Source organism: Plectrocnemia conspersa, unplaced genomic scaffold (assembly GCF_051122295.1).
Source record: "Plectrocnemia conspersa isolate PC_06_02 unplaced genomic scaffold, ASM5112229v1 ptg000006l, whole genome shotgun sequence".
NCBI classification, from domain to species: Eukaryota; Metazoa; Arthropoda; class Insecta; order Trichoptera; family Polycentropodidae; genus Plectrocnemia; species Plectrocnemia conspersa.
The window spans coordinates 22,874,529-22,899,484 of NW_028277170.1; the positions used below are offsets into that span (position 1 = coordinate 22,874,529).

General features: G+C 30.0%; 1 protein-coding gene across 2 annotated transcripts in view; it reads left to right on the forward strand.

The window, feature by feature from the left end:
- The first annotated feature begins 3,123 nt into the window (after window positions 1-3,123).
- Window positions 3,124-24,956, forward strand: part of Evi5 (ecotropic viral integration site 5) — a 54,638-nt gene continuing 32,805 nt past the window's right edge. For both annotated transcript variants that reach the window (XM_088188020.1, XM_088188021.1), the window contains exons 1-2: window positions 3,124-3,265; window positions 21,228-21,301. The gene's annotated coding sequence lies outside the window, so the exon portion shown is untranslated. The remainder of the gene's footprint in view (window positions 3,266-21,227; window positions 21,302-24,956) is intronic.

Sequence of the window (24,956 nt, forward strand, 5' to 3'; positions counted from 1 at the left end):
CACTCCTTTCAATAAGAAAGACAATACTTTCATACTGCACTGTGATGAATATCCGTGGAATGTTATAGCGCGGCGACATTTCGCCTGTCACAGAATATGTCTAGCGAAGTCAAGGGACAAACAGCAACAAAAAGTACGCTATAGGAGGGACTGCCGTATACGCTATAGGAATCTTTGCTATAGAGGAACTTACTGTATTTCATTTTCCGCTTATTTTGTTATGAGAAATAAAGTGTTACAGTTGTTAAAGAGGTATTTCAGTCGTCAATATCACAGGTTCTTCAATTATCGGTTAGTGAAATTTATTTCTATTATTTTTTATTACATAATATATAATAAAAAGTAATAAACGCATTGCCACCGGCAGACAACAAAAATAACAACGAGGTACTTCGGAAACTAAAGAATAAAAATAAAAGGTTAAGTCTTCAGTTTTAGGAACGAAAATGCCGCGACATATGTAAATGTGAAATTAGACACAGATAAATTATATGTAGATATTTGCTTTTTAAAAAAAATATTTTCTGCATTCAAGTTGCTTGATTTACTATTAATAAAAAATGGGAAAAAATATTTTCTGCTAAAAATATTTTAAGCGAACTACCGAAATCTGTCGAGTCACATTTTATCAATTTCGATAGAATTTTCTTGATAATGGGAAATGTCTGCATGAGCAGACAAAGGAAATAAGATGCGTGTGGAATTTGTCAAGGAAGAATTGTGCGTGAAATTTTAGCATGAGCTGTCGATAATTTTATGAATTTATAAATTCTTGTTAAATTAGCCACGTCATTTAATAAATATACATAGAAAAATAAATATATCTGTTTTTTGTCTTAATTCTATTTATGTGTATATTATTTTTTATATGAATAAATTAAAAAATATATTATATTTTTATTATGTTTTGTTTCCTTCGAGAGAGACCTTTTTCTGAGGTGGCAACCCTAATTATATATCATAATAAAATGGTTCGTTATTAATATTTTAATTTTATTATAGAGAGACATCTCTTGCTCAGAGCTAAAATTATTTATAAAAATTGTTAAATTTGTATACTCAATAAAATGTGTAAATTAACTGTTTATAATAATTAGGTATGCAAATAAATTCTTGATAAAAATAACATTCCTTTTAATTATTAAAGAAAAGTATATTCCAGTCACGTGATACCACCAAACTAAAAACTTTTGATGAAATTGTCACTTGTTTTAAAACTATTGTGTAATAATTTAGTTTTAAAAAATTAAAAATGGTAACCACATGAGTAGTATTTCTTCTCAAGAATGATTTACCAAAAATTTTTTAAATTTTTTTTTATATAAAATTAAATTTGTACGAATATTTAAAAAAAGTTTAAAACTACTGCTCTTTTTATAATACTACAAGGGTAAAGGCTGGTTCATGTTTAATATGCATACTTATTGAAATATTTTAATAGGGGTTCGGAAATTACAAAAATTTGTTTACAAATTTTAAACACTCGAACTCGCCTTATTTTTGATTAATTAATTAAATAAGAGATTTAGTTTAGAAACCTTTCCGAAGTTGTAGTGCCAGATGTTTGAAAATATGCATACTTTCTCGGAAGATCGAAAGCATTTAAATGACTAACATTTTCTATTACTCTTTCCGGCCGGCGATTTTATCTTTGCTTTGGTGATCTAAAAACCAGCTCCGATTCGAAGAAATTACGTAGGGAATCTGTAGAATTCAAAGCGATTAAGGGCTATTTTTCTTTTTTGATAATTCAAAATGTTTTTTTTATATTGTTTTTGTAAAGTAGCAAAGGCTGTTATTGCCAATTGTCTCACGATTATTATTGAGAGTCGAATGAAAATATTTTTTTTGTTAAAAGAATTGGAAAATATTAATTCAGATTGTGTTCGAAATTTCAATGGGAAATTAAATTAACTAAATATTTTCAAAATTCAGAATAATTTAACAGTCAAAAAAATATTTACTTCTATAGTTATTCTTCAAAAGCAGAAATATGTCAATTATTCACAGATTATTTAATGGCTCGACAAGTAATAAGGACCTTCGCAAACATTAGAATCTATTTAAGAAATTCAAAATTTATCATTGGCGCAACAATTAGAGAAAGAAATTTCTTTCAGTCTTACATACAGTAGTGTAAGAAAACTAACATCTTACGGTAAAATGTAGCAAGAATTCAAAATATATTAAGCGACGGGCAAGAGAACAAATAATTTACAGTGCCTATTTGAAGCCGTGTGTCGATTAAACCAACAACAACACAAAACAAGAGGAATTTGTCCACAACCAAAATTTTTTTAACACAAAAAAGTACGAGAATGTTTAATTCTGCTTTAGCTGGCATGTGTTTTTTAAAGTTATTTTAAGAATAATATATAATAATACTTTACAAACATTTTTTCATTCATCAAAATTTTTTCGAGAATTCTCTACATACTTCAGAAGTGAAATCAAAATTCTCATTTCTCGAGAAATGCAAATTATCGATGATGATGAATGATGGTGCCCAAACTTATTTAGACCACAGGCATTGATAAAAGATGTATCCATTACTACACCAAAGGCAAAGGAACAGTCGAAACAATGGATTTTTGGAAATGATCCGGCTCCAAAGAAGATGATATCAACCGGCAAGATGATAGGCAGGGTTTTTAAGATGCACGATGAATCGTCTACATTGACTACTTTGAAAAAGTATAAACGATAAATTTTGAGTATAAAGCTTTATTATTGGACCGTTTGAGTGAACAGGTAAATGTGTAATACGCTGGTTTTACACATTGACTTGTTTAATGTTAGCTACGAGGTTCTGTTCCAATGCGTATCATTTAATTTTGAAATTTAATGATTTTTTATTTTATTATTTTTTGTGTATTATTTTAATTATGTATATATATTTTTATTTTTTTGTGTATTTAAATAATACAAGAATTATTTTCGACCATCGTAAGGTACTGGAGTAACTTGTTAGGTTATGATGGTCTTAATTTAAACTTAATAAATATGGTATTTAATTGCACTAAATTACCGATAAAAACTTATTACGCTTTAGCGCTGCGTAGCGCGCTAAGTTAGCGTCTCTCTCTGGTTGCCTTAGCTCCGCGCAGGTGAAAGCGGCTAACGGTCGCCGTTCCAATTGCAGTTGATCGCTTGCTCGTAGCGAGTGCGGGCGCGTTGTGCGTGTGTTACGGCTAAGCTGAACCGAAAACGAGAAACGTCAGACCCAGCCGGCGCCCGTCGGCCATCTTAGATCCGCGCCCCCAAGGTAACGATCCAATTTTAACCTCTTCATGACCGATTGTTTGTTAATCGCCAATGGATACACACAGTAAACAGCAAATGTCTCATTACACAGTTACACGTAGCGACCTCGATCGATGCCCAAAATCCGATCGAATCATATTTTCATTTATGGTTTTAATATATAAGTTATCAAAACACACCCACTAGCGGGTACGTGTGAGGTTGGCAGATGTAACAATGGCAACGACGGCTAATTCGTGGGCGCATGTCAGATTTCAGGTCTGAAGCGTCGGATTATTGTGATTTATTCAACACGTATTATTTTACAGTCGTGTATTGGATTCTTATTGTTTTGACGCATTCAGTTTTTATTGAAAATAAGTCAGGTATCATACCGATAACAGTAAAAACTATGAAAAAGTATTGTTGACGTGTTAAATCTTAATAATCTTCAGAGCAAACATACCTAAAATTCCTAATTAATTTATTTTTTTATTATGAACTCGCAGATAATCATAGTTTTAATTAAATATCTTTATATAAATATCAAAAATGAGACGAATCGAAATAAAATAAATTTGTAGCAAACAGTGAATATTAGATATAGAATAGTGACCACAGGTGGAATAAAAGTCACTTTCTCATTAAAAAAATTAATAGCTTGTATAATTTTTCACCTACTTCAATAGTACTAAAATACGAACAGCATGTAATTAATTTAATTTCAACGAGTTCGTGGTCTAATTATTCGTTGCAAACTCTTCCGAACACTTTTATGAGTTTTTGTTTTATCGTTGAGGAGAACGATTTAAATGAGCAATATCTAAAATAATTGACAGTACACACCCCATGAATAACTCTCTGTAACGAATACTTTTCCGAAGCAAAAATACAAAATTGACCGTACATAAATGCACAAAGAATTTGTTTTATGGAACAAAGTATTTATTTAAATGCACATATCTCTCAAATTAATTACCTGTTAAATCGCACACCTAAATTTATCATTATAACAACCGTGAAGTTTCAATGCAGGGAAGGGGTGAACAATTTTTTTAGAAAAAAAAAATCATGTAAGGTGCTCAAACATTTTAGGCCGAAGGCTAAATACATTTTTTTCAAATAATATAAGAGCTAGCTCGGACCAAACTGAGAAAAATACATATTTTATTTAAAAAAATCTAATATACAGTAGATCCCCAATAACACGGTAAATTGCGGACGTGCTATTTGAGTGTCTGTTACTTTATGTGTGAGCGAGATAAAGGGATGATAATTCACTATATGCACCTGATTCGTACGTACGTGTTATAAAAAATTGTATGAGTATTATTTAGTCCCCAACTGCACGCGTGTTATTGGGGGGTCTATTGTATATCGGATTCTTCCATAAACGTTTTTTTAGGGGCGGGTTTAATGAGCTTAAAATTAAAACATGTAATACTTTTACTAAGTTATATATTTTCTACAATTATTCTCACATGTTAATAAATATTTTTGTATCTGATTCGAAAAATAATCTATTTTTGGAAGCAATATTATTCTTTAATGTCGTTTTTTATATCCGTTTTTGTATTTTTTTTTCACATAAAAACTTGCAGAGATCTAAATATATGTTAGTCGCTTGGAGCAATGTATGCGAGAAAAGAGTTTCCAAGAAAACCACTGAATTTTTCTATCGTATTCTTGAAAAAATTAGGGCAAACGCTGTCTTGTTGTAGAATTACCCTTCTTTAATTTATTGTTTGCATACTATGTGTCTGTCGTAATTGTCTGTCTTTAATCCAATATTTCACAATGAGTTATGTCCATCATATCTCACCAAATGCATAATATTATCTGATTGGGGTGTAATCTTGTTCTCGAGATTATAATTGGGGGTATTGTTACTGAATTTCTCATATTCAGTAACAATTCGACTCAAAAATAAATCTTTCTGTTCTTGAATCATTAATTATTGACAAGTTGAGATTCGCTGCACAAAGTTTTTCTTTAGATATACCCATATTTTGCAGATTAACACCGTTTCTAATTTTTGAAATGTCTGTCAACTGATTTAATCTCAGTCCTGTTTTGCTGGTTGCCCTAATATCCTCACTAAGAACCCGTCCTTACATAGATATTCAATGTCGAAATTCCCGGAACGAAATTTTTAGAACCACATTTGACGCTTTTAATTTAATGGCATCTCTGTTCATTACATTACATGTGTTTTTAACTGCTATTCTCACATTACTATTAACAAACACCGAAAGACTAGTGAAATTATCGTTAATTTATAAAAAGTTATACATTTTTGCAAATTAAAAAAATATTAATGTTATAACCTGATAAATGCATACAAGTAAATCTAACACTGATTCAATTAAATGTTATTAAAAATAAAATATACGCATTTATATAAATAATAAATAAAAATCAGAGAAATTAAAAAAATCTTTTTAAATAGTTTTGCACTTTTATTAAAGTCCATAATTCATTTAGCAAATTCAATTTGTAATATTACAATGTTATTAACAAAATGCTGTGCATAAAAAATATTCGAGAAATACATATTTTCCCATAGTCTTAAAACATTAAAAATGACAGAAGTTATTTTGATTTAATTCATTTTTGAAAATTCAAATTTGGATTGAAATGACTTTATGTCAAAATAAAGTTCATGGGAAGGTTTTTCTTTTAATTTTGAATTAATAAATAAATTAATTTAATTTTTTTTTAAATTAATTAATTATGAAAATTGAAAGTTCTGAAAATGCAAGATTCCATTACCGATTTGATTCAGAAAGTTCTGGCACAATTTAATTTTTTTCGATCGTAACGCTCGAAGCTGAAAAACAATTTTCCGTGACTCTGCCAGCGCACTTCACTGTGATAAAATAATCACCATATTCAGCATCAGTTGATTCAAGAAAGATTTTAAACTGGCGATGAGATAATCCAATTCATTGTGGTTATTACAGTAGATATTACAAAATTTAATTCAATAATTTTACTACACAATGACTGTTTGTGTATGATACAATGTAATTGCAACGGTTTCTGTTTTATTGTATTATCTTCAAATATCATGTTTATACGTCCTATTAATAAAGGATTTACAGTCGATTATATTTTTGGCGCCGTCTGTAGTAATACAAGTGAGTGATTTCCAATGCAATTCAAGTACGTTTTAAAAATATATTCTTACCAGTAGTAGTATCTTTTAAGCTCTTAAATTACGTCAAAATTATAATTAATTCCACGAATAAATATATGAATAAGCAATAAAGAAGTATTCATTTTCATCGATTGCTAGTGAAAACAGTGTAAACTTAGTTGCCTTTTCTTTTAGCTAAAAAAAACATTTGCTCCTAAACGCCTTATATCGCCAAAATTTCATACATTTTTTATTCAGTAATAGCCAGAAAATATTTTTTAACAAAGTCGTAAATTTGGGCAACACGGTAACTAGCTCTAGCAATTTTGTTTTTCTTGGACTATTTTTACGCTGTTACGGGGCTACCTCCGATCCAAGTAGATACCTTCCATTTCGGAATATAAGTAACACCCCTCTGTGTCTTTCGTCACCTTGATGACGAAAGTAATATTTGATACATACATATATTTTAATCTCATTACTGAGAGTGAATTTAATTCAAAATAGTACAGCTTTTATGTCAATTGGTCCATCTCATAATTGTGAGACCCATTTTTTTGTTTAATAACATTTTTTTGGCTCATAATATCAACGACAGTTTTACATAATCGCATTCGTAGTAGTACTGGCTCTTCACCAAGGGTAGTTATTCTTACCCTTAACCCGATTTACTGCACCCATTTCGACATTAAAAATAATATATGCACCAATGAATGTTATAACCGATAGTGGATAATACATACATTATATTTTCTATAAATATTTTTTCCTAACGTCTTCGAGAATCACGATCGCATCCTTTTTTGATGACATCCGCATTTGCTGGCTGTGGCCATCTGGCTCCTTAATACACTGGCATTACACATTAACTTGTTTAATGTTAGCTACGAGGAGCTGGTTCAGTTCGTACCATTTCATTTTGATATTTTATTATTTATATTTTTGTGTATTGAAATAATACAATTATTGTTTTCGACCATCGTGATGCATTGAAGCTATCTGTTAGATTACGACGATCTTAATTAATAAAATTTAAAATATATATAATATTTCAGATTAGGACTGACTGATACAGGCGGATTGAGCTCATCATATTTTCAGACCATGTTTTTATTTGAAATCCAAAATTAAAATGGACGCGCAAAATACGGGTTATCTAAATTGATTTTATGAGTCACTTTTTCTTTTCTTTATTTTTCTTAATGACACGTTTAATTTATTTTTAATCGTCACGTCTAAGCGTTGATAAACAACGCACAAAAAAAAGCTAAGTTGTGCCTGGTTAAAAATACTTGATACCAATTAATTGCTTTTCGAAAAAAAAATGTTATTATTATTATTTGCATTTACATAATATGTATTTTAGTCAAATATTAACATATCATTGATATAGTCTAATACATATGTTTGCATATAAGTATTTATAATAAATTACAACACATGTGTTTTGATTAGACGAATAGCTTTAAAAAATAAAATTGACGATATAAAAAAAACAGTATTTTTCAATTATTGGGGATCATTTTTTAATATTCTTTTTCATTCTTTTTTTTGCTTCAAATGTTCAATGTGAATATCTTTTAATCAGAAAATACCTAATATATATTTACAAAAAAATATTAAAAAATTGCTATCGATATCAGAAAAGTACTAAAAATCTGTAAATATTATATAATGTTTAGGTCATGTGCAATGAACAGTTTTATCAGAAACCTTTTAATAATTTAACTTAACATAAAACTATGAAAGCGTTGTTAGAACATGCTACTTGATAAATGTTCACCGAAATTGTATGATAGTAAAAATAAGGAATACACACATTTTATTATACAATATTATGGAACACACCCACGGGCGTGTTTATGCGTGTGTCCGGTAGATAGTATAGTGTGAAAATATGACAATGGCAACGATGGCGAATTCGTGGGCGCATGTTGAATTTTGTACTGTGACGAAAACTTTGTAGTATGTTATATGTAGTTTCACAACTTAATTTTTGTCAAACCTTTATTTATTAAAAGTAAAATATTTATTTACTTAAATGAAATTAAAATCAACAGGTTATCCCAATGCGTCACGATGGTAAAAAAAACATAGTATTATTTATAGGTTACAAATTGTCTAGGATTACTCAAATAACTCTAGCTGAGTTAAATCAAATAAGGTCTAACATTTTTTTATATAATAACCCATGACAAACCTTGTCGAAAGCCTTCTCAAAATCTGTGTATATGACTACTGTGCAATAAGAAGGAAGCGAAAAAATGTTTCGCAAAAATCTTTTTATCTGCCAAGAGCCATTGAAATATATATATTATCACCTGATAATTAGTGACGGCTGGAACTTACCCTATAACAAGTATAATTATATTCTCAGCTTCTGCTTTCAAGCAATATAGGCGTTGTCGTTTTCGTAATTCTAAGCCATGGTGATTTTAAAAATATGGAATTGAAAAAAAGCTAATAATACCGGTAGTATTTTTGCCCCAATACCGGTATTGCAAACCCTATTGTGGACTATACGTCCGTAACTTTTTCTTTGCATTGTTAAAATAGTCAATATAATATTTTTTAAATATATTTTATCACTCAACATACTTCATATAAGTATATATTAATGTAATGAAACTCACTCACTGACTTAATGAGATTGAACATATAAATATTTATTTGCAGTTTTCAATTCCCAGATGCTTAATTTACGTAATACCAGAAAACGGTTTACACATATGCATAGCAAATGAAGTGGTTTCATTATCTCACCTGTAGCTATTTAAATGTTAATATCTTAAAATAAGCTAGCACTCTCAAATCTTTATTATTTGACTAAAGAAACTGAAACTTATAATATATAAACTACTAGGATTATATACATATGTAATACACAAGACAAGGATATTATTATAAAATCACTATCATTTATGTTCTATAGTATTTTACTCCCAACCCAATAATTTCCAATTTATTGGAACAGCCGGTCGTTTAACAAAGGATATTTCGTGCATATAATAAATATTCATTTAGCTCATGCGTATACAAAACACAAAATATAGCTTCTTCGATTTTGTGCGAAAAAACAAAGGAGCGGCTTATCGCCGTTGACTTGACACAGCTTCTTTCGTATGTACTCATACACTATATAGTTTATCATGATTTTAAAATATATATTACACCATTTTGCACAATTAAAATAAAACGCCTAAAATTCATTCATACGTTTTTTATTTAAATTTAATAATTGAGACTTACTTATTGCTAATATTTAACATGAATGCTTAGTGAAGAATATTTCTTAGATTATTTTGGTAAAAACATGGTATAAAAAATAGGTGTATACCATACTTGCTTTTGCTTTCACTTCGCCAGCCATCCCTATTATAAAAAAATGCGCGGTCTCTGTTACATAACATAACTACTAGGAACTGTTAGATTTGACTGAGATAAAGCAAATGTATTCCTATGTTGACACGTCACGTTTATACAAAAATACATGAATATTGAACCATGTTGATTTTTTTTAAATTGCGTTGAAATATTGGCCGGTGTGATTTTTTTACATAGGAAAGGTAGGCTAATATTTGTGTCCTTTTGGACTAAAAGGGATAATATTAGTTTTACTGGGGTAAAACATGAAATGATTGTGATACTTATGTGATTAAAATGTGATTTATTCATATTTTTTATTTGAAATATTACCGATTCAATTTTTATTTATTTTCTAGAGATTTATTTCTCTAAAAAATAAATATAATTGTCTGAGATATAATGAGAGAGTACGCGATCTGCGTCGCGTCGCTTGGCACTGCATCTAACGGCTCCTGTTCGCCCCTGCTGCCATATAATTATATTTATTGTCAATTAAAAAGCTTATATTTATATCAAATAAATTTCTTTGAATCGTGCAAAAGCACCAAAAAACGTCTCGCGACCCCTGAGGTGGTCAGGAGAAACCCACTGTTTGAGTACCACTGGTATAAAAGACGCGAATCAATTATATATTATCAAAGTGAAACGCGTTTCGTATAACAAAGCCGTACATCATAAAAGACTTGTCGCAAATATCATTGGAATGTAGAAAGAATTTCAATTTCTTCTCAAATGTAATTCCGAGTTGTAGAGAAAATTTCTCTAACAGCCCATATTCACAAAAAATCGTTCGGAGGCTTTTAAACACTTTTATGTTATCGACAGAATTAGTGCCAGTTTTTTGGTAGAATTTAGGTATAGGAACGTATTTTGATTATTTTTATTAACAATTATAATATATAATTATAATTGTTAATACTTTTAAAAATATACGGGTATTTAAAATTAGAATGTATAATTGCGTCAATTCTTGGAAAGGCGTATTTTTCGTTGTCCCAACAAGTGCATAATGGCGAGCCTCCAACTCTACACGTGCACGCGACCATTTTTTTTGGTTCTATACATAAGAAGCAGTATCGAGGACATTTAAAAATTAGAAGCTTGACGTAATTTCACCTTTATTTTTAATAAATTCTTGTATTCTGTCTGGCATCGATAAATACAGATTTTCAATTATTTTAAGATCGATCTCCTCTTTCTACACTTCATTGATATGCTTTTTCAGCTCGGCTAAATATTTTGCTCGTTTTTTTCTTAATTGTTGTTTTATGATTGCCTATAAATTTTTAATTGTTCAGGTCGGGGTTGTTTCATGCCCATGGTAATGATGTAATTCCCATCAACTCTTTGAATTGTGTAATCTATAGATTGAGGATTAATTTAGTGAAAGTTTGAATGTAAAACTATAATTGCACTCACAGAATGAGCTCGATGACATGACGCAGAATCGTCTTGCAAAATAGGTTCAGTAATATGTTGGGAAAGTTCTTCAAGGGTTGGAATAGTCATTTTATACAACCAATTTATATATTTTTGTATTCATGGTGGCTTGGACGAAATTTACAGAGCCCAATCCATAAGCTGTCATGCACCTCCAGATCATCACATAGGGCGAGTGCTTGATGAATCGATTAAAGCATAAGGGATGAAATCTTTCACTTTTTCTAAGGCGCACAGTCGCTTATCATCTGCTCCAAACATATTAAATTTAGACTTGTCGGAGAAAGCCACTCTTCTCCAATCTTCGACGGTCCAATGGCGATGAGCTTTTGCGCATTCAAGACGATTCATTTTCATTTTCTCAGTAAATAGTGTTTTTTTGCTGTGTTTTGCGCTTTAAATCCAGCTTCAACGAAGTGTCTATTCACTGTCTGTATCGAAGTACTTGTGTTTTGAATTGATATTTTTTTATGACATCCTTTTTTCTGCGGTCTTCTCGAGCAGACGTCATACGCTTCTGACTAGAATTCCTGTTTCGCGATATTCTTTAATAAATTTTCGAATAGCAGAACCATTAAATACCACTCTTCACGCTATCTCTAGAATTGAAACATTTTCTTCGAGATATGCTATTACTTAAGATTTTACTGTAATTGATATTTGTTTAGATCTCTCCATGATTTTAGGTTTGTCTTTATATAACCAAGGCTAACGTGCTACTGAGGAGGCTTGACAAGTCAACACAGATACACTTGATCATAAAAAAAATACAATAGAATTCGTGAAATATAAAACTTTCAATTGTATATTGTACTTAAAGAAACACGCGTTTAAGAACGTGTTATAGATATGTTAACATCTAATATAACATACTGTAAATTAGTATCAATTATGAGCTTATAAAGATAAGTAGATTTTCTTTACGTTTATTTTTATTTGGAATTTTGGGTTTATTTTTTATTTAAAATGTAAAGATGCAAAAGAGCATTTAAAGCGTTCAACAAAAACATTTGTATGTATGTATGTAGTTACTTTGTGCCTTTTTGGCAAAAACGTTAGATCATCCGTGTCCCATGGGAACGTAGCATTCCTCTATAAAATGCCAGCAACACTCGGCAGTGTTGCGTTTAGTCCAATTTCAAAATTCAAAAGGCGCATTTTTGGCATAAATATTTCATGGACGTTGCGCTGCGCACTCATAGTGTTGAGACTTTTCCTCTTGGCCTTTGCCATTGTACTATGGTATACGCGAGCAACCCGATATGTTTACTGGAAAATGGCAGAAAATTGGGTCGCAATTCGAGAGCACCCGCTCGCTCTCGGGTTTGTTTGTTCTGCAATCAATCGACGGACAAATGTACTGAAAATGGCTTGTATCCAAGCGGTCTTTCGTTTTCCGTAGTATAGTTAGTCGGCTTAAAGTAGGGGGTGTAGCTTATAAATCGGGTGGAAGGCTTACTTTTACATATGTAGATATATGCGGCAAGGGATATTCGCAAAGACAATTTATTTTTAGATTGATTTAATATCTTCAGAATAGACATTTTTTTATTATATGCAAGATGCATGAATAGATTTATTAATTTCAAAATCTTATTTTATTGCCACCAAACGCGCGCATAGTTTCATAAATATCAGTTCTAATCATGTCACAGATAATCTTAATAATTTTACTTTGTAAAAACTAGTGGCTAAAAAAGCGTAATAATAAATTAAATGTAACAATCTACGTTCAATATACCGTATCTAATGCTAGCCATAAAAATACGATTAAAATATAATTTTGCTACACGCTGTAATATAAACATTTGTTTTATAATAAATTGAATATTATTGCAGGTCTTTTAAGAAAATTTGGCAGTATGAATAAAATATTTGTCTAAAATATGCATCTCTGCAAAGCCTGCTTCCGCCACCTTATTCTAAGGACCTTGCTCTTTCCGACTACCATTTATGTATACAACACTTGGACAAATAAATTCAAAATAATGTAAAAAGGGGCTGTTGGAATCCGATAGGTGGGAAAAAATTATATCTTTTAAAAAAAATTAAAATATAAAATATTTTAGTGTTTCATTATAAAAACGACATTCATTTCGGGATCACTATTTTTTATTAATTACTGTTTGTTTTTACACATACTTTTTATTAACTATGACATTTAAAAACTGCGGTGCGTCATATGTACAGATTTTGAGAAGGCGTTCGACAAGGTTTATCATTGATTATTAATAAAAAATAGTCGAATGATTCTCGAGTTATTTGAGCAATCGTTGACAATTTATTATTGTCGAAGAAATATTTTCTCTCTGCTCTTCACGTATTTATTAATGACATAAATACCGCAGTTACAATTTTGATTCTTCTTCTGTATGAAGATGATTTAAAATTATTTAGATCCTTATAGCTGTCGTCATCCGACTTCCTAATGTCAGATTTTTTTTAATTTTTTTTATATTTTAATACTATATATTGTTTTTTCATCATCAATAAATAAATATACATCAGAATCTACTTTGATTTTATCAGCCAATGTATATTTCACATTGAATATGTTGTTTTTTTACATATTTTTTATCGACGCACGGTGGGGTATTTGCTCGATCTGGGCGGCCTTTGTTGCAGTTGCTGTCTTATTAAGCACACAATGCTGTTTTGAATAAGTACTTTTTCCTATTTTTTTTTCTAATTTTGAGTGCATTACTTATATTTACCACCACTTTTTAATGTAGATTTTATATACAATATAAAGCTTAGCTCTTTCTCTTTATGATACATGTAAAATTGGCTGCGGATTTTTGCGGTTTTTAACACATTGCATACCATTATTCTTAAAAATGGGACGGGGCTTAGTCGCGAAAGTTAAGACCTAAACGTTTTAAACTACTGTAACTTTTTAATTAGGTGACGTGTTTGTGTCAAATTTAAAATACAGTTTCATAATGATTGTTATTTTTTAATAATATGATCACCATGGTAAAATCAGTAAACCTCAAATTGTGGATCGCGTACTAATAAAATAAAATAATAATTTGTTTAGAATCACCAAATATACACATATTTAAAAATGATAAAATAATACTCAAATACTTTTTCTTGTTAAAAAAACAGCAAATATCAAACTTTGTGACATATACAATTTATTTTTTATTTTTAACACTTGACGCGGCGAAATTCGCACGACCGTTCAACACGGAATTCCTCTTCCTCGGGCTTACAATTTAAGAAATACTTATTAAAATAAAGTTTTATGAATTATTTCATGAAAAATAAAAAAAAAAGTTTTTTTTAATTAAAAAAAAAAAAAAAATTTAATGTATTTTTGAACACTTATAATATTATATATTTGACTAAGAGCACTTATGGAATCAACTAAAGTGGAGAAATAATTTTGGTCGCCCAGATCGGGCAAATACCCCACTGTGCGACGTTTACCAAATAATTAAAAGTGTTTTTTTTTACTATAAAAAAATATTACGTCCTACTATGTAGTGCATATAATTATAATTTAATGTCTGTAATATTACACGAAGGTCGTTTATACAAATACATAATGTTATGTACGTATTTTTTTATGTAAATAAATATTGTAAAGAATACACACACGCACAAATACGACGCTTCCGTTACTTTTAACCGCATCAATTAATTTCATAACTACTAGATCCGACTGATTTCGCTCGTGAATCGAAAACGCGAAGTCGGCAATATTTCCGGTATGATTTAATGTTGAAACAATACGCGTTTTATTGCGCAGTTTGATTTTTTTCATTGCCTCAAAATGTATTATTTAAATTGTAACTTAATATATATTAAAATAGATACTAGAGATAGGCTTGTTTGGAATTTACATTAAAAATATACACCCTTAAATAACTCGCGCTTTGGTTATTCCACTTCAGTATGAAACCGGAAGCTTTAAATAACTCTAGTGGCCCTTAATTATCTTCGCTTTGATTCACTCTTTTATATGTATGATAAAGAATTCTACACCCAGCTCTGTACATACATATATTCGTAATAAACCATTAAAAAGATTCGGTTCAAAAGTTTTTTCAGCATTCATTAGCATCTTGCGCAGAGATGCATTTGAAAATGTGGGATTTCAGGAAGTATTAGTTACAATGCTCAGCACTCCGTTCGGTTCAATGTTGCGTGTCTACATAGATACGTATGTTCAAAACATACGTCGCCTTTCCGATGCTAAGAAGTGTTTATTTAGGATTAGATACCCGATGACATGTTTTTCTTGTCATTATGAACGACGCGCGTATACTATCACTGCTTTCTTTGAACACTTGAATCTCTATGTGCTAACATGTTTGCGAAGTCGTTAACGTCACGCGAGTCGTTTTATTTTATTTTTCTCTAGCTGGGCGAAAGATTACACTGAACAGCAATTTTGCACTTTGTCTTGTGTCACACAAAGAAAATCACTCGATTTAGTACATGTAGATAAGCAAACTTCATATTTTTATTCACCGATTATATATTAGGTTGTTTTTAAGAGTGCGGACTAAATGAGTTAATTATTTTAATAAATTATATATTCTAAATCTGATTTGAAAATAACGATTTTTGAAATCAATTAATTCTACGGTGATTTTTAGAAACAATTTTTTCTACGGCGCACAGTAGCTTACCATCTGCTCCAAACAGATAAAATTTAGATTCGTCGTAAAAATCCATACTTCTCCAATCTTCGATGGTCCAATGGCGATGAGCTTTTGCCCATTTAATGCTGGGTTTCGCGCTTATATTAGCTTATTGTCGGTCTCGAAATATTCGAGTTTGAAGTTGATCGCAATTCTGTTTGTATTTCAGCAGCAGTTTTGAATCGATATTTTTTATGACATCCTATATTCTGCGGTCTTCTCGAGCAGAAGTCATACGCTTCCGATCACCCCCTTGCACCCTCTCTAGAATTCCTATTTCGCGATATTTTTTAATCAATTTTTAATTAACCGAACCACTAAACCCCATTCTTCGCGCATCTTTAGAATTATAACATATTCTTCAATATATGCTATTATTTTAGATTTTACCGTGATCGACATTTGTTTAGATCTCTCCATGATTTTATGTTTGTCTTTACATAACCAAGGCTAACGTGCAACTGAGGAGGCTTTACAAGTTAAATTATCTCTTGAATTATGACAGATGCATTTACTTGATCATTAAAAAATAACAACTGAACAAGTTTTAAGAAAAAATATTGCCTATGAATTTTCAATTGGCCACAGCTGTATAAGCTATACGTTAAGCTTTTGTGTTAGATTCTGTATCTTTAACCTCAGACATGTTTTGCTGGCAGCCCTAATATCCTCACTAATAACCCATAAAGACCCGTTCTTGCGTAGATATACAATGTAAAAATTCCTGGAAAACTCTTGCATTACATATTTTTTTAGCCGCTCTTTTTGCATTAGGAACGAGTAGAAACTCATAAAGCATAATATAGATTAACTGAGATTATATTCTCTCCACTGCCATTTTTAATTTAAGCTTAAAAATAACGAAACAAAAAATATCCCATTACTCAATAACATCACTGATACAACTCCTGTTAACAAATAAGACATATCTCGGAATTCGTAAATACTTTCTGTATATATTGTATATTAATCAGTATTTTTTACTTTTTTATTATCGTCGTGATATACATACATATGTATATAATCTAGTGCCATATTTTTTTTATCATTTTTTGCGGTTGCTTGTAACGCATAATTACTATATGCAATATTTTAAAGAGATTGCATTTTTATTTTAAATAATTACAACAAAGAATCAAGTGTATATTTAAAGATATGCCATAATTTCAAATTTGCTGTAAGTAAAAATTTTTGTGTTAATGAAATTTTCAAATGATACCACTAGAAAATTTATAAAAAAATAATTAAACCATGTGCAAAATCACATATTATGTTACTAAATATTACGTGTGCTAAAATGTAATGACGAACTAACTTTTTTACTATCTTATTTTGATCTCTACATACGAACCTAGCTTCAAGACACACACTGCGCTTGCGCGCGTGCCTAAACCATTTATCTGAGCAAGGTTTGATGTTATTACACCGCATTTATCTGAAAGAGTTGTGTGTGCGACGCTTTTGTTTATATATTTCGGTATTTCTGCATTCAATAAGATGTAATGTAAAATTCGGTTTCGAGATACGAACAACAGTTCGTAAATCGAGATACTATTGTTACCAAAAATAAGAAACCAAACGTGCTGGATTCTGATACGCTATTGATACGAATAATTCACTCCTTCGGAGGTTCGACAATGATTCAATGATTTATTAATGCCATAAATACGGCAGTTACTAATTCAAATTTTAAACTATAAATTGATTCGATTTGTGACGGACTACTTATCTCTACAGAGCGATTAAGCTTCTCTATAGAAATAGGCTTCCGTTAACCGTCTGCCTTTTAGTGTTGGAAAGTATCATACTGTTTCATTTTATCGATTCCGTTTGCTATTAGTTTATTCCTATGATTTTGCCTAGCGAAACTTTTACTAAAGATCTCTTAATCATTTTTTAGAACAAGTTATACGTAAATGACGTTTGTGACAGATCTTCTAAGAAGCCCAGTTTTGTAATGAGGAATGCATTTCACTTTGACGATTGTGATACATTCACACGAATAACATCTTAATCGAAAAATTTCAAAGATACAATTGTAAGAGGATATTTGGTTCAGATGGAATACGGAGTTTTTTCAGAAAGTTTTATGTGGTTAAGCATTTCCTTAAAGTACTGAATTTTGTTGTCGACTATTAAACTATTCTCGAGGAATTCTAGTTTTGGAAAGAATCACGATCGCGTCCTCTTTTGTTGCCCGTTCTGTCGCCATCCGGATCCTTAATAAGCTAGCATTGCATATTAATATGTTTAATGTCAGCTATGAGGAGCTGGTTCGGTTCGTATTATTTAATTATTTTTTTTACTACATGTTATAATTTATTTTGTGTTGTAACAATAATATATATTGTTTTTAGACCATCGCGACTCATTGTGGTTACCTGTTAGGTCACGTACGACCTAATTTGATTTAAATATTAATTTTAATTAAATAAATAATTAAACAATAATATAATACCAGTACAAATACGATGGATTTTTTGACTAGATATGGCGATTAACTGTTAATAATGTTTGCTATATAATAGAAAGCATAAATCCATTATTTCCTTTTGTATTGTTTTTTTATACATCATTATTAAGAAGTTCATCGTTCACTCTCACGCTTGAAACACTTTAGGAGCATAATGTTTTACGAAAAATTGGGAGGCTGCATATTTTTGTTTTGTTTTGCAAAACGTTGACCATGGTTATTCATGCTTTTATGCTTCTCGCTTTTTGTATCGTTTTAACTTGTGGCCTTTTGATTCTCATTATATCCAGAAGCGCCGGTACACAACAAGTGTTATGGTGAATATGACGGATGATGCCGTAACGGCACTCGCCAATTAGCGCTCTCTCGGTTTACAAATTCACAGAAGAATTAGAAAGCATGAGGAGGGCATCCAAAGAATAACCGTCGGTCAGTCAGTAAGGCGAGAAGTGTCCGGATTTGAAATTGCTTTAATTTCTTAAAACGGTAACACGCGATTTAAAAACGGCACGCGAAGGACTTTTACTATCATTTTTTAGAATAATATTTTAACCAACAGCGATTGAAAACTCACCGCTGAAATAAATGTTTTCGGCGAAAGTTATGAGGAGCTGGTCCAATTCATATGCGATTATGCACATATATTTAGGCGTGCGCCGTTATAATTTTATTAGGATATATATATACATGTATGTATGTATGTATGTTTATAAATATATGAGTATATGTGTATTACATTTGGGGTAAACTATTATGATGTACAGATTTAAAAAATATTATAAAAGTACACACACGCGGCTTAGAAAAAAATATTGAATTATTAAAAAATATTTCAAGCCAGTTGCATTACATTAAATAATATATAAATATTTATAATATTATTAAATTGAATCTGATTTGAATATTTAATACATTATTAAACATTTGCAAAAGATCTTCAAATATAATATCAGTCTTTCTATATTAAAAGTTTTAAAAAATACGCCGCTGAATAAGTCACATTATTTTTTTTAATAAAATAGCAGTTTTTATGTTCTATTTTTTTATGTAAATAGACTATAATTAAGCGGCCGTAGTCTTCGATCTTGGCGGCTTAGGTCGAGAACAGAGGTGGAGCAATTCGTTGGCGCACAGCTAGTATTATTTTATCGAATTTATTGTATATATGTTTTTTTATTGATTTATTTATTTATTTATAATCTGTTTTAACAATAATTATTTTTTTGATTACAATATTGGCATGTAAAGAAACATCCCATTGGTTGCCTCTCCATATTATATATAGTACTAATGTATTTATTTATACTAATTTACTATCTTACATTTATTATTTGTCATATCTGTCAGGTATTTCAGATTGTCTAAATCGTTTAAGTCGCCTAGTGTCGTCGTATCTACAGTCAAGTAGTTAGGTTGCCATTTTGTTTGGGTGGAGTTTTAATCTGTCTCTGTATGTCGTGTATTTGTTCGTTATTTCTTTCTTTAATTGTCGCTATGTATAACGTCTTTAGGAACACACCAAAAACCGTCGACTATTATTTGCAGAACTAGATGATGGCGATGGTGGAAGCAAATGCACTACCCCAAAGTTGAATCCCGTATGTCCATACTGGTTTGATGTTTGATGATCCCATCTGGGATCATCTAGTACATTTTTCGAAGTTGAGATATGTGTCATATGTCCATTACGTAAAAATTGATTCACTGAAACATAACGCTTTTAATTTTAACCGACGGATTTATTGTAGTGTATCTGATTTCACACACCAGATTTTTTTTGAAGTGCGTTTGAGCGTAATTGATGGTCACACAACCAAAGTGTGAATGTGTCGTTACGGAATTAATTCGATTCAAAAGCACTGGAGTTGTTGTGATTCCGAGTGTGCCAATTGGACGATGTCGGTCAATAGCCTACAATCCAACGCTTTCAACTACGAGGCGCGCGATCGGCAATTTAATTATTTTTGCGTTCAGTATGTTTAAAATTGCTGTTTCTATGTAAAATACTGCTTCATAACTTCAACTCTATCACGATGATATTTGAGTTATTAACATTTAATTCTCAATTTGACAGTTGCGAAACGTCCATTTGCTGTTCAAACCCAAACCTAACCTAATGGAAGTTCTAAAAATAGTTAGTTTTAGAACTTTTATTGGGTCAAGTCCAAAATATAAACTAACCCAACTAATCTCTCAGGTGAAAATAAGCGGAAGAATGAGTACAGACAGATATCGCATCTCATATATTATCTTCTAAAAATATGATAGCTATCCTTATCAATATTACTGTAGACTTCTAATATAAGAGGGCTGATCAAAGTATATTCAAACCGAATGTTGGTCAATAGGAGAGCGCAAAAACAATTATCACTTCTCAGAAGGCAAAAATTCACGTCAAAAGCAATGAAATCGTGTCGGCGCCGTCGCAGTGGGAACGCTCGGTAACGAGCGTTCCCACTGCGACGGCGACGGCACGATTTTATTGCTTTTGGCGTGGATTTTTGACTTCTGAGAAGGGATAATTGTTTTTTGCGCTCTCTTATTGGTCAAAATTCGGTTTAGATGAGCTTTATTTGATTCTCATACGTAATAAAAAGTATTGAAATAAAATCGAGCGTTTGACAGCGATGTATTGCTTTTTTTATTATTATTTATTCAAGAAATTATATTACGATGTTAAAAAATATATAAAATGCCATTTTCGTCATGAGGCTGCCATCAGTTGTCAGTGATGAACTCATTCAAATAATTTATGAAAAATTGAAGTATGTAGCAATAATATAAAACAAACCCTAATAAATATTTACTGAACCTTGTATCTGTAATTTAGTAGTACATTAGATATATATATTATAAAATAAATTTATATACTCCAAGCTTGTTATTTTAAACCCGTATTTTCCTCTTTCAGATCTTGAGCATGACTTTCGAGTGGTTTGCCGGTGCACCGGAGTGAGCTTATCTCCAAGTTCTGGCAGTCTGTACGTAAGTGCCCTTCGAGTGTGCTTCACTCTGTTCTATAAGTATTGTAATTTTTATATTTGAATACAAGCGGTCATCGGTTTGTTTTATTATTTAGTAGAGGAAGTTTTTATTCATTCGCAATTTCATTATTATTAATTTTTAAATAAAACTCTATGCTCACAAATTATCTTGACTAGGCGGGCGTATGCTCTAATTTCTTCACGTATCTAGACTAATGGCAGGAAGTGGGCATAAATGCCGAAAAACCGCGATGAAACGTTGCATTATTATCGCAAAGTTAAATTAGTTATGTATTATATAATATATAGCTTACGAATAAAAATTAAGGGACTGATAAAAGAGCAGAATACCCAGATTGAGCGATACTCTTAGATCTTTCCATATATTTATATGGTTCATTTATTATGGAACACGAAAAAAATGATTTACATACACAAGAAAATACATTTAATTACTAACATTGCAAAATAGATAAAAATGATTCAAAGATAAAAAAAAAACACTAATATTTGATACGGTTAATTGTGCTGCTTTAATCTTTTTTATGATAAACTATATCTTACGTTATAACAGTCAATGTTTTTAATATCTTATAAATAAAATATTAAACAGTTTTTGATTTGTTATTATACGTGGTATGGACTAGTGCTCTCCAATAAAATTCTCTCTCGCAGAAACTGAAAAATTAGTTTATTAACGTGGGCGGATTGTATCCGAGTATTTCCACTTTTAGCATATTGAGTTTAATTTGCCACGCAGCACAATTGTTTTAATTTAACTTTAAACTAGCATTTTCAGAATAATTAAATTGTAAAGTTAAAGCCAAAATGTAATTAGTCGCTCAGCAAAGCTATGTACACTTAGTATACATCACCGGATTATTCATGTGCAATAATTAGTAATTAAAAATTGAAATAACACAAACGTTATTTATGGTATAATATAACATTTTAAATAAAAAAAACATACTATTTATTTACAAAAATAATATTAAAAAATCAAGTTTAAAACCTTTGTACCTCTCGTGCGAAGCAACAAATTCGATTGCCAACAATCATGCGTTTAATTATATTGGTGAATTGATAACTCATTTGTATGTTCATTCTTTTAGTGTCGTTTAATAAATCTCAATAATTTATAGTTTCAGAACATATACCATTTTTTTCTATGACGCTATTGAAAGTATATATAAATAAGTGGTACAGTTTTATATCATATTCGTATACTTTTTAAAATTGACTCGTAATCCACACTGTATTTCATTGACATATTTTTCTAGCCATTTATATATGATACTTTGTATGTGGTGTTCAATAGTGAGATTACAATTTAGTTTATCCCCTCTTTTCATATGGGGACATTGAGTGCCGGTTTTTCCAGGCGTATTATTGTAACAAAAGCATCAGTTCCATACTTCTCCAGTAATTTTGTCTACCCCTCGTACCTTTTGTAGGTACATTTGGCAATTAATATAGCATCTAGAAGACTTAATTCGTGTTTCCTTTCAATAAAAAAAAATCACATACTCAGTGATTTTTTTTGTGTTAAATAATGTTTTGTACAAGTAGTTTAAATATCTATAAATTAAATAATGTATTCAATAAATCGATGAAAACATTTTTACAACTAATATTATTTATTTGAAACATCAACCATTCCAATCTATCAATCATACTTAGTAAATCTATTTTTATTTAATACTAATCTCATTTCTGTATTTTGTATTTTTTGCAAAATCGTTTTATTTTATTTATCGTTGCATAATAATTAAAGTGGGGCAATATAATAACAATTTAATTTAATTTTGTATTTATACTAAACATATTTCTCATCCTAGATAATATACATATTTTTTACTACGTAATTACAGTGTTCCTTAAAATTAATTTTTTTATCTACAATTACTCATAAATATTTTACATTATCAATGATTTCTATAATAAAGTTATCTATAAATATTTTTTTTATTATTATCTAACATATCTTTATGATTGATAAACATACATTTCGTTTTATTTTAAATTATTTAAAGTACAGTATTTTTAACCATATATATATATATATATATATATATATATATATATATATATATATATATATATATATATATATATATATATATATATATATATATATATATATATATATATATATATATATATATATATATATATATATATATATATATATATATATATATATATATATTATAGTTAATTCATTATTTAAATTATCTATTACTTATTTAACGTCTTTAACATTTTAAGTATCGTCCACAAACAGATGTATTTTACATTTTTTTTTTATTAGTAACTAGATCATTTTTATATATTATAAATAACAATGATCTGTGGTACACCTTGAGCTATTATTTTCCTTTTTAAATAAGCATAATTTATTTTACTTATACATATAATATTTATTTTTACAAAATATTACATGTACGCTCGGTTTACATCACAGTGCAGGGAAGTTTATTAATATATTGTTGTTACGAAATCATTGTTAATTTTTCTATAATGCGCAGAAAAGTTTTAAGAAGGCCACAGCCACCATCGTTACAATTATGACGAATGAAATTCGAACTAGAGCGGTCTTTGATACATATTTTAGACAGCTATAAATGATAAACAAAAACTTTCATTGAAATAAAATGTGTGTTTTGACGCGCAGCGAATTTTTTTTATATATTTACTCTGTAATGTACAGATACATTTTTTACACAGCGTAAAAATGTTAATTTATTGTATTTTTTTATCTCATGATAGTGACAATAAAAATCAGTTTATCTTCCTAATTTTTTGCCTTTTCTCTTCTAGCTGTTGTTAAATTCTGCATCAGATTTCTATAAAACTATATAAAAAAATACTCCAGCTCAATTTACCACCTTGTTTCGATATGGTGACTATACAAAAACATTAAAAAATCGTACAAAAAAGAGTAAATATTTTTTTTTGTCATATAAATGTACATATGTATGTACATAGTATGTACTACACACATATATATTTTTTTTGCAATCGATTTTCAGCATTGATGATCGCAAACTCTTTGCTTCTGTGATAATGTCAGATCCACCACTGCCGAAATATCGAACAGTGTTATTTAATCGCAATGAAACCCGGCATTAAAAAATATTAGTGTGTACTCGATACGACACTATAACTGCCATAATTTTAATTGCATTTCTATCCAACTTTTCTTTCGTAAATAAGTTCGTGCCTTTGTGGAAAATATTATTTTTATAGAATATGTTTTGGTACGGTGGGAGCAAAATGTCATGATTAAGTATTTTTTACTCAAAAATTGTGTTAGCCAATTTACATTTAAAGGCCATCCATATGTGACGAATGGTGGAATATTTTGGAATGCCTCATTAATACAGAGCTATGGACGATGCAAAATTGCTTTGCTAATACAATATCCGTCCATACTGTACTGTACAATCATTGGAATCTAATACATTTACGTACAAATCAAGCACCGAATGCATGTCAAAATTTTTAAACAGACACTCGGATATTTTTGATCAAGAATTGCTGCGAAATCTAAAAAGTAATAATAATCGTAAATTTCTATTCAAGAAGGACGCGCATTGATTATTACAGGCCAATAGCATTGCTTTCAGCACCTGTAAAATATTACATCAATATAT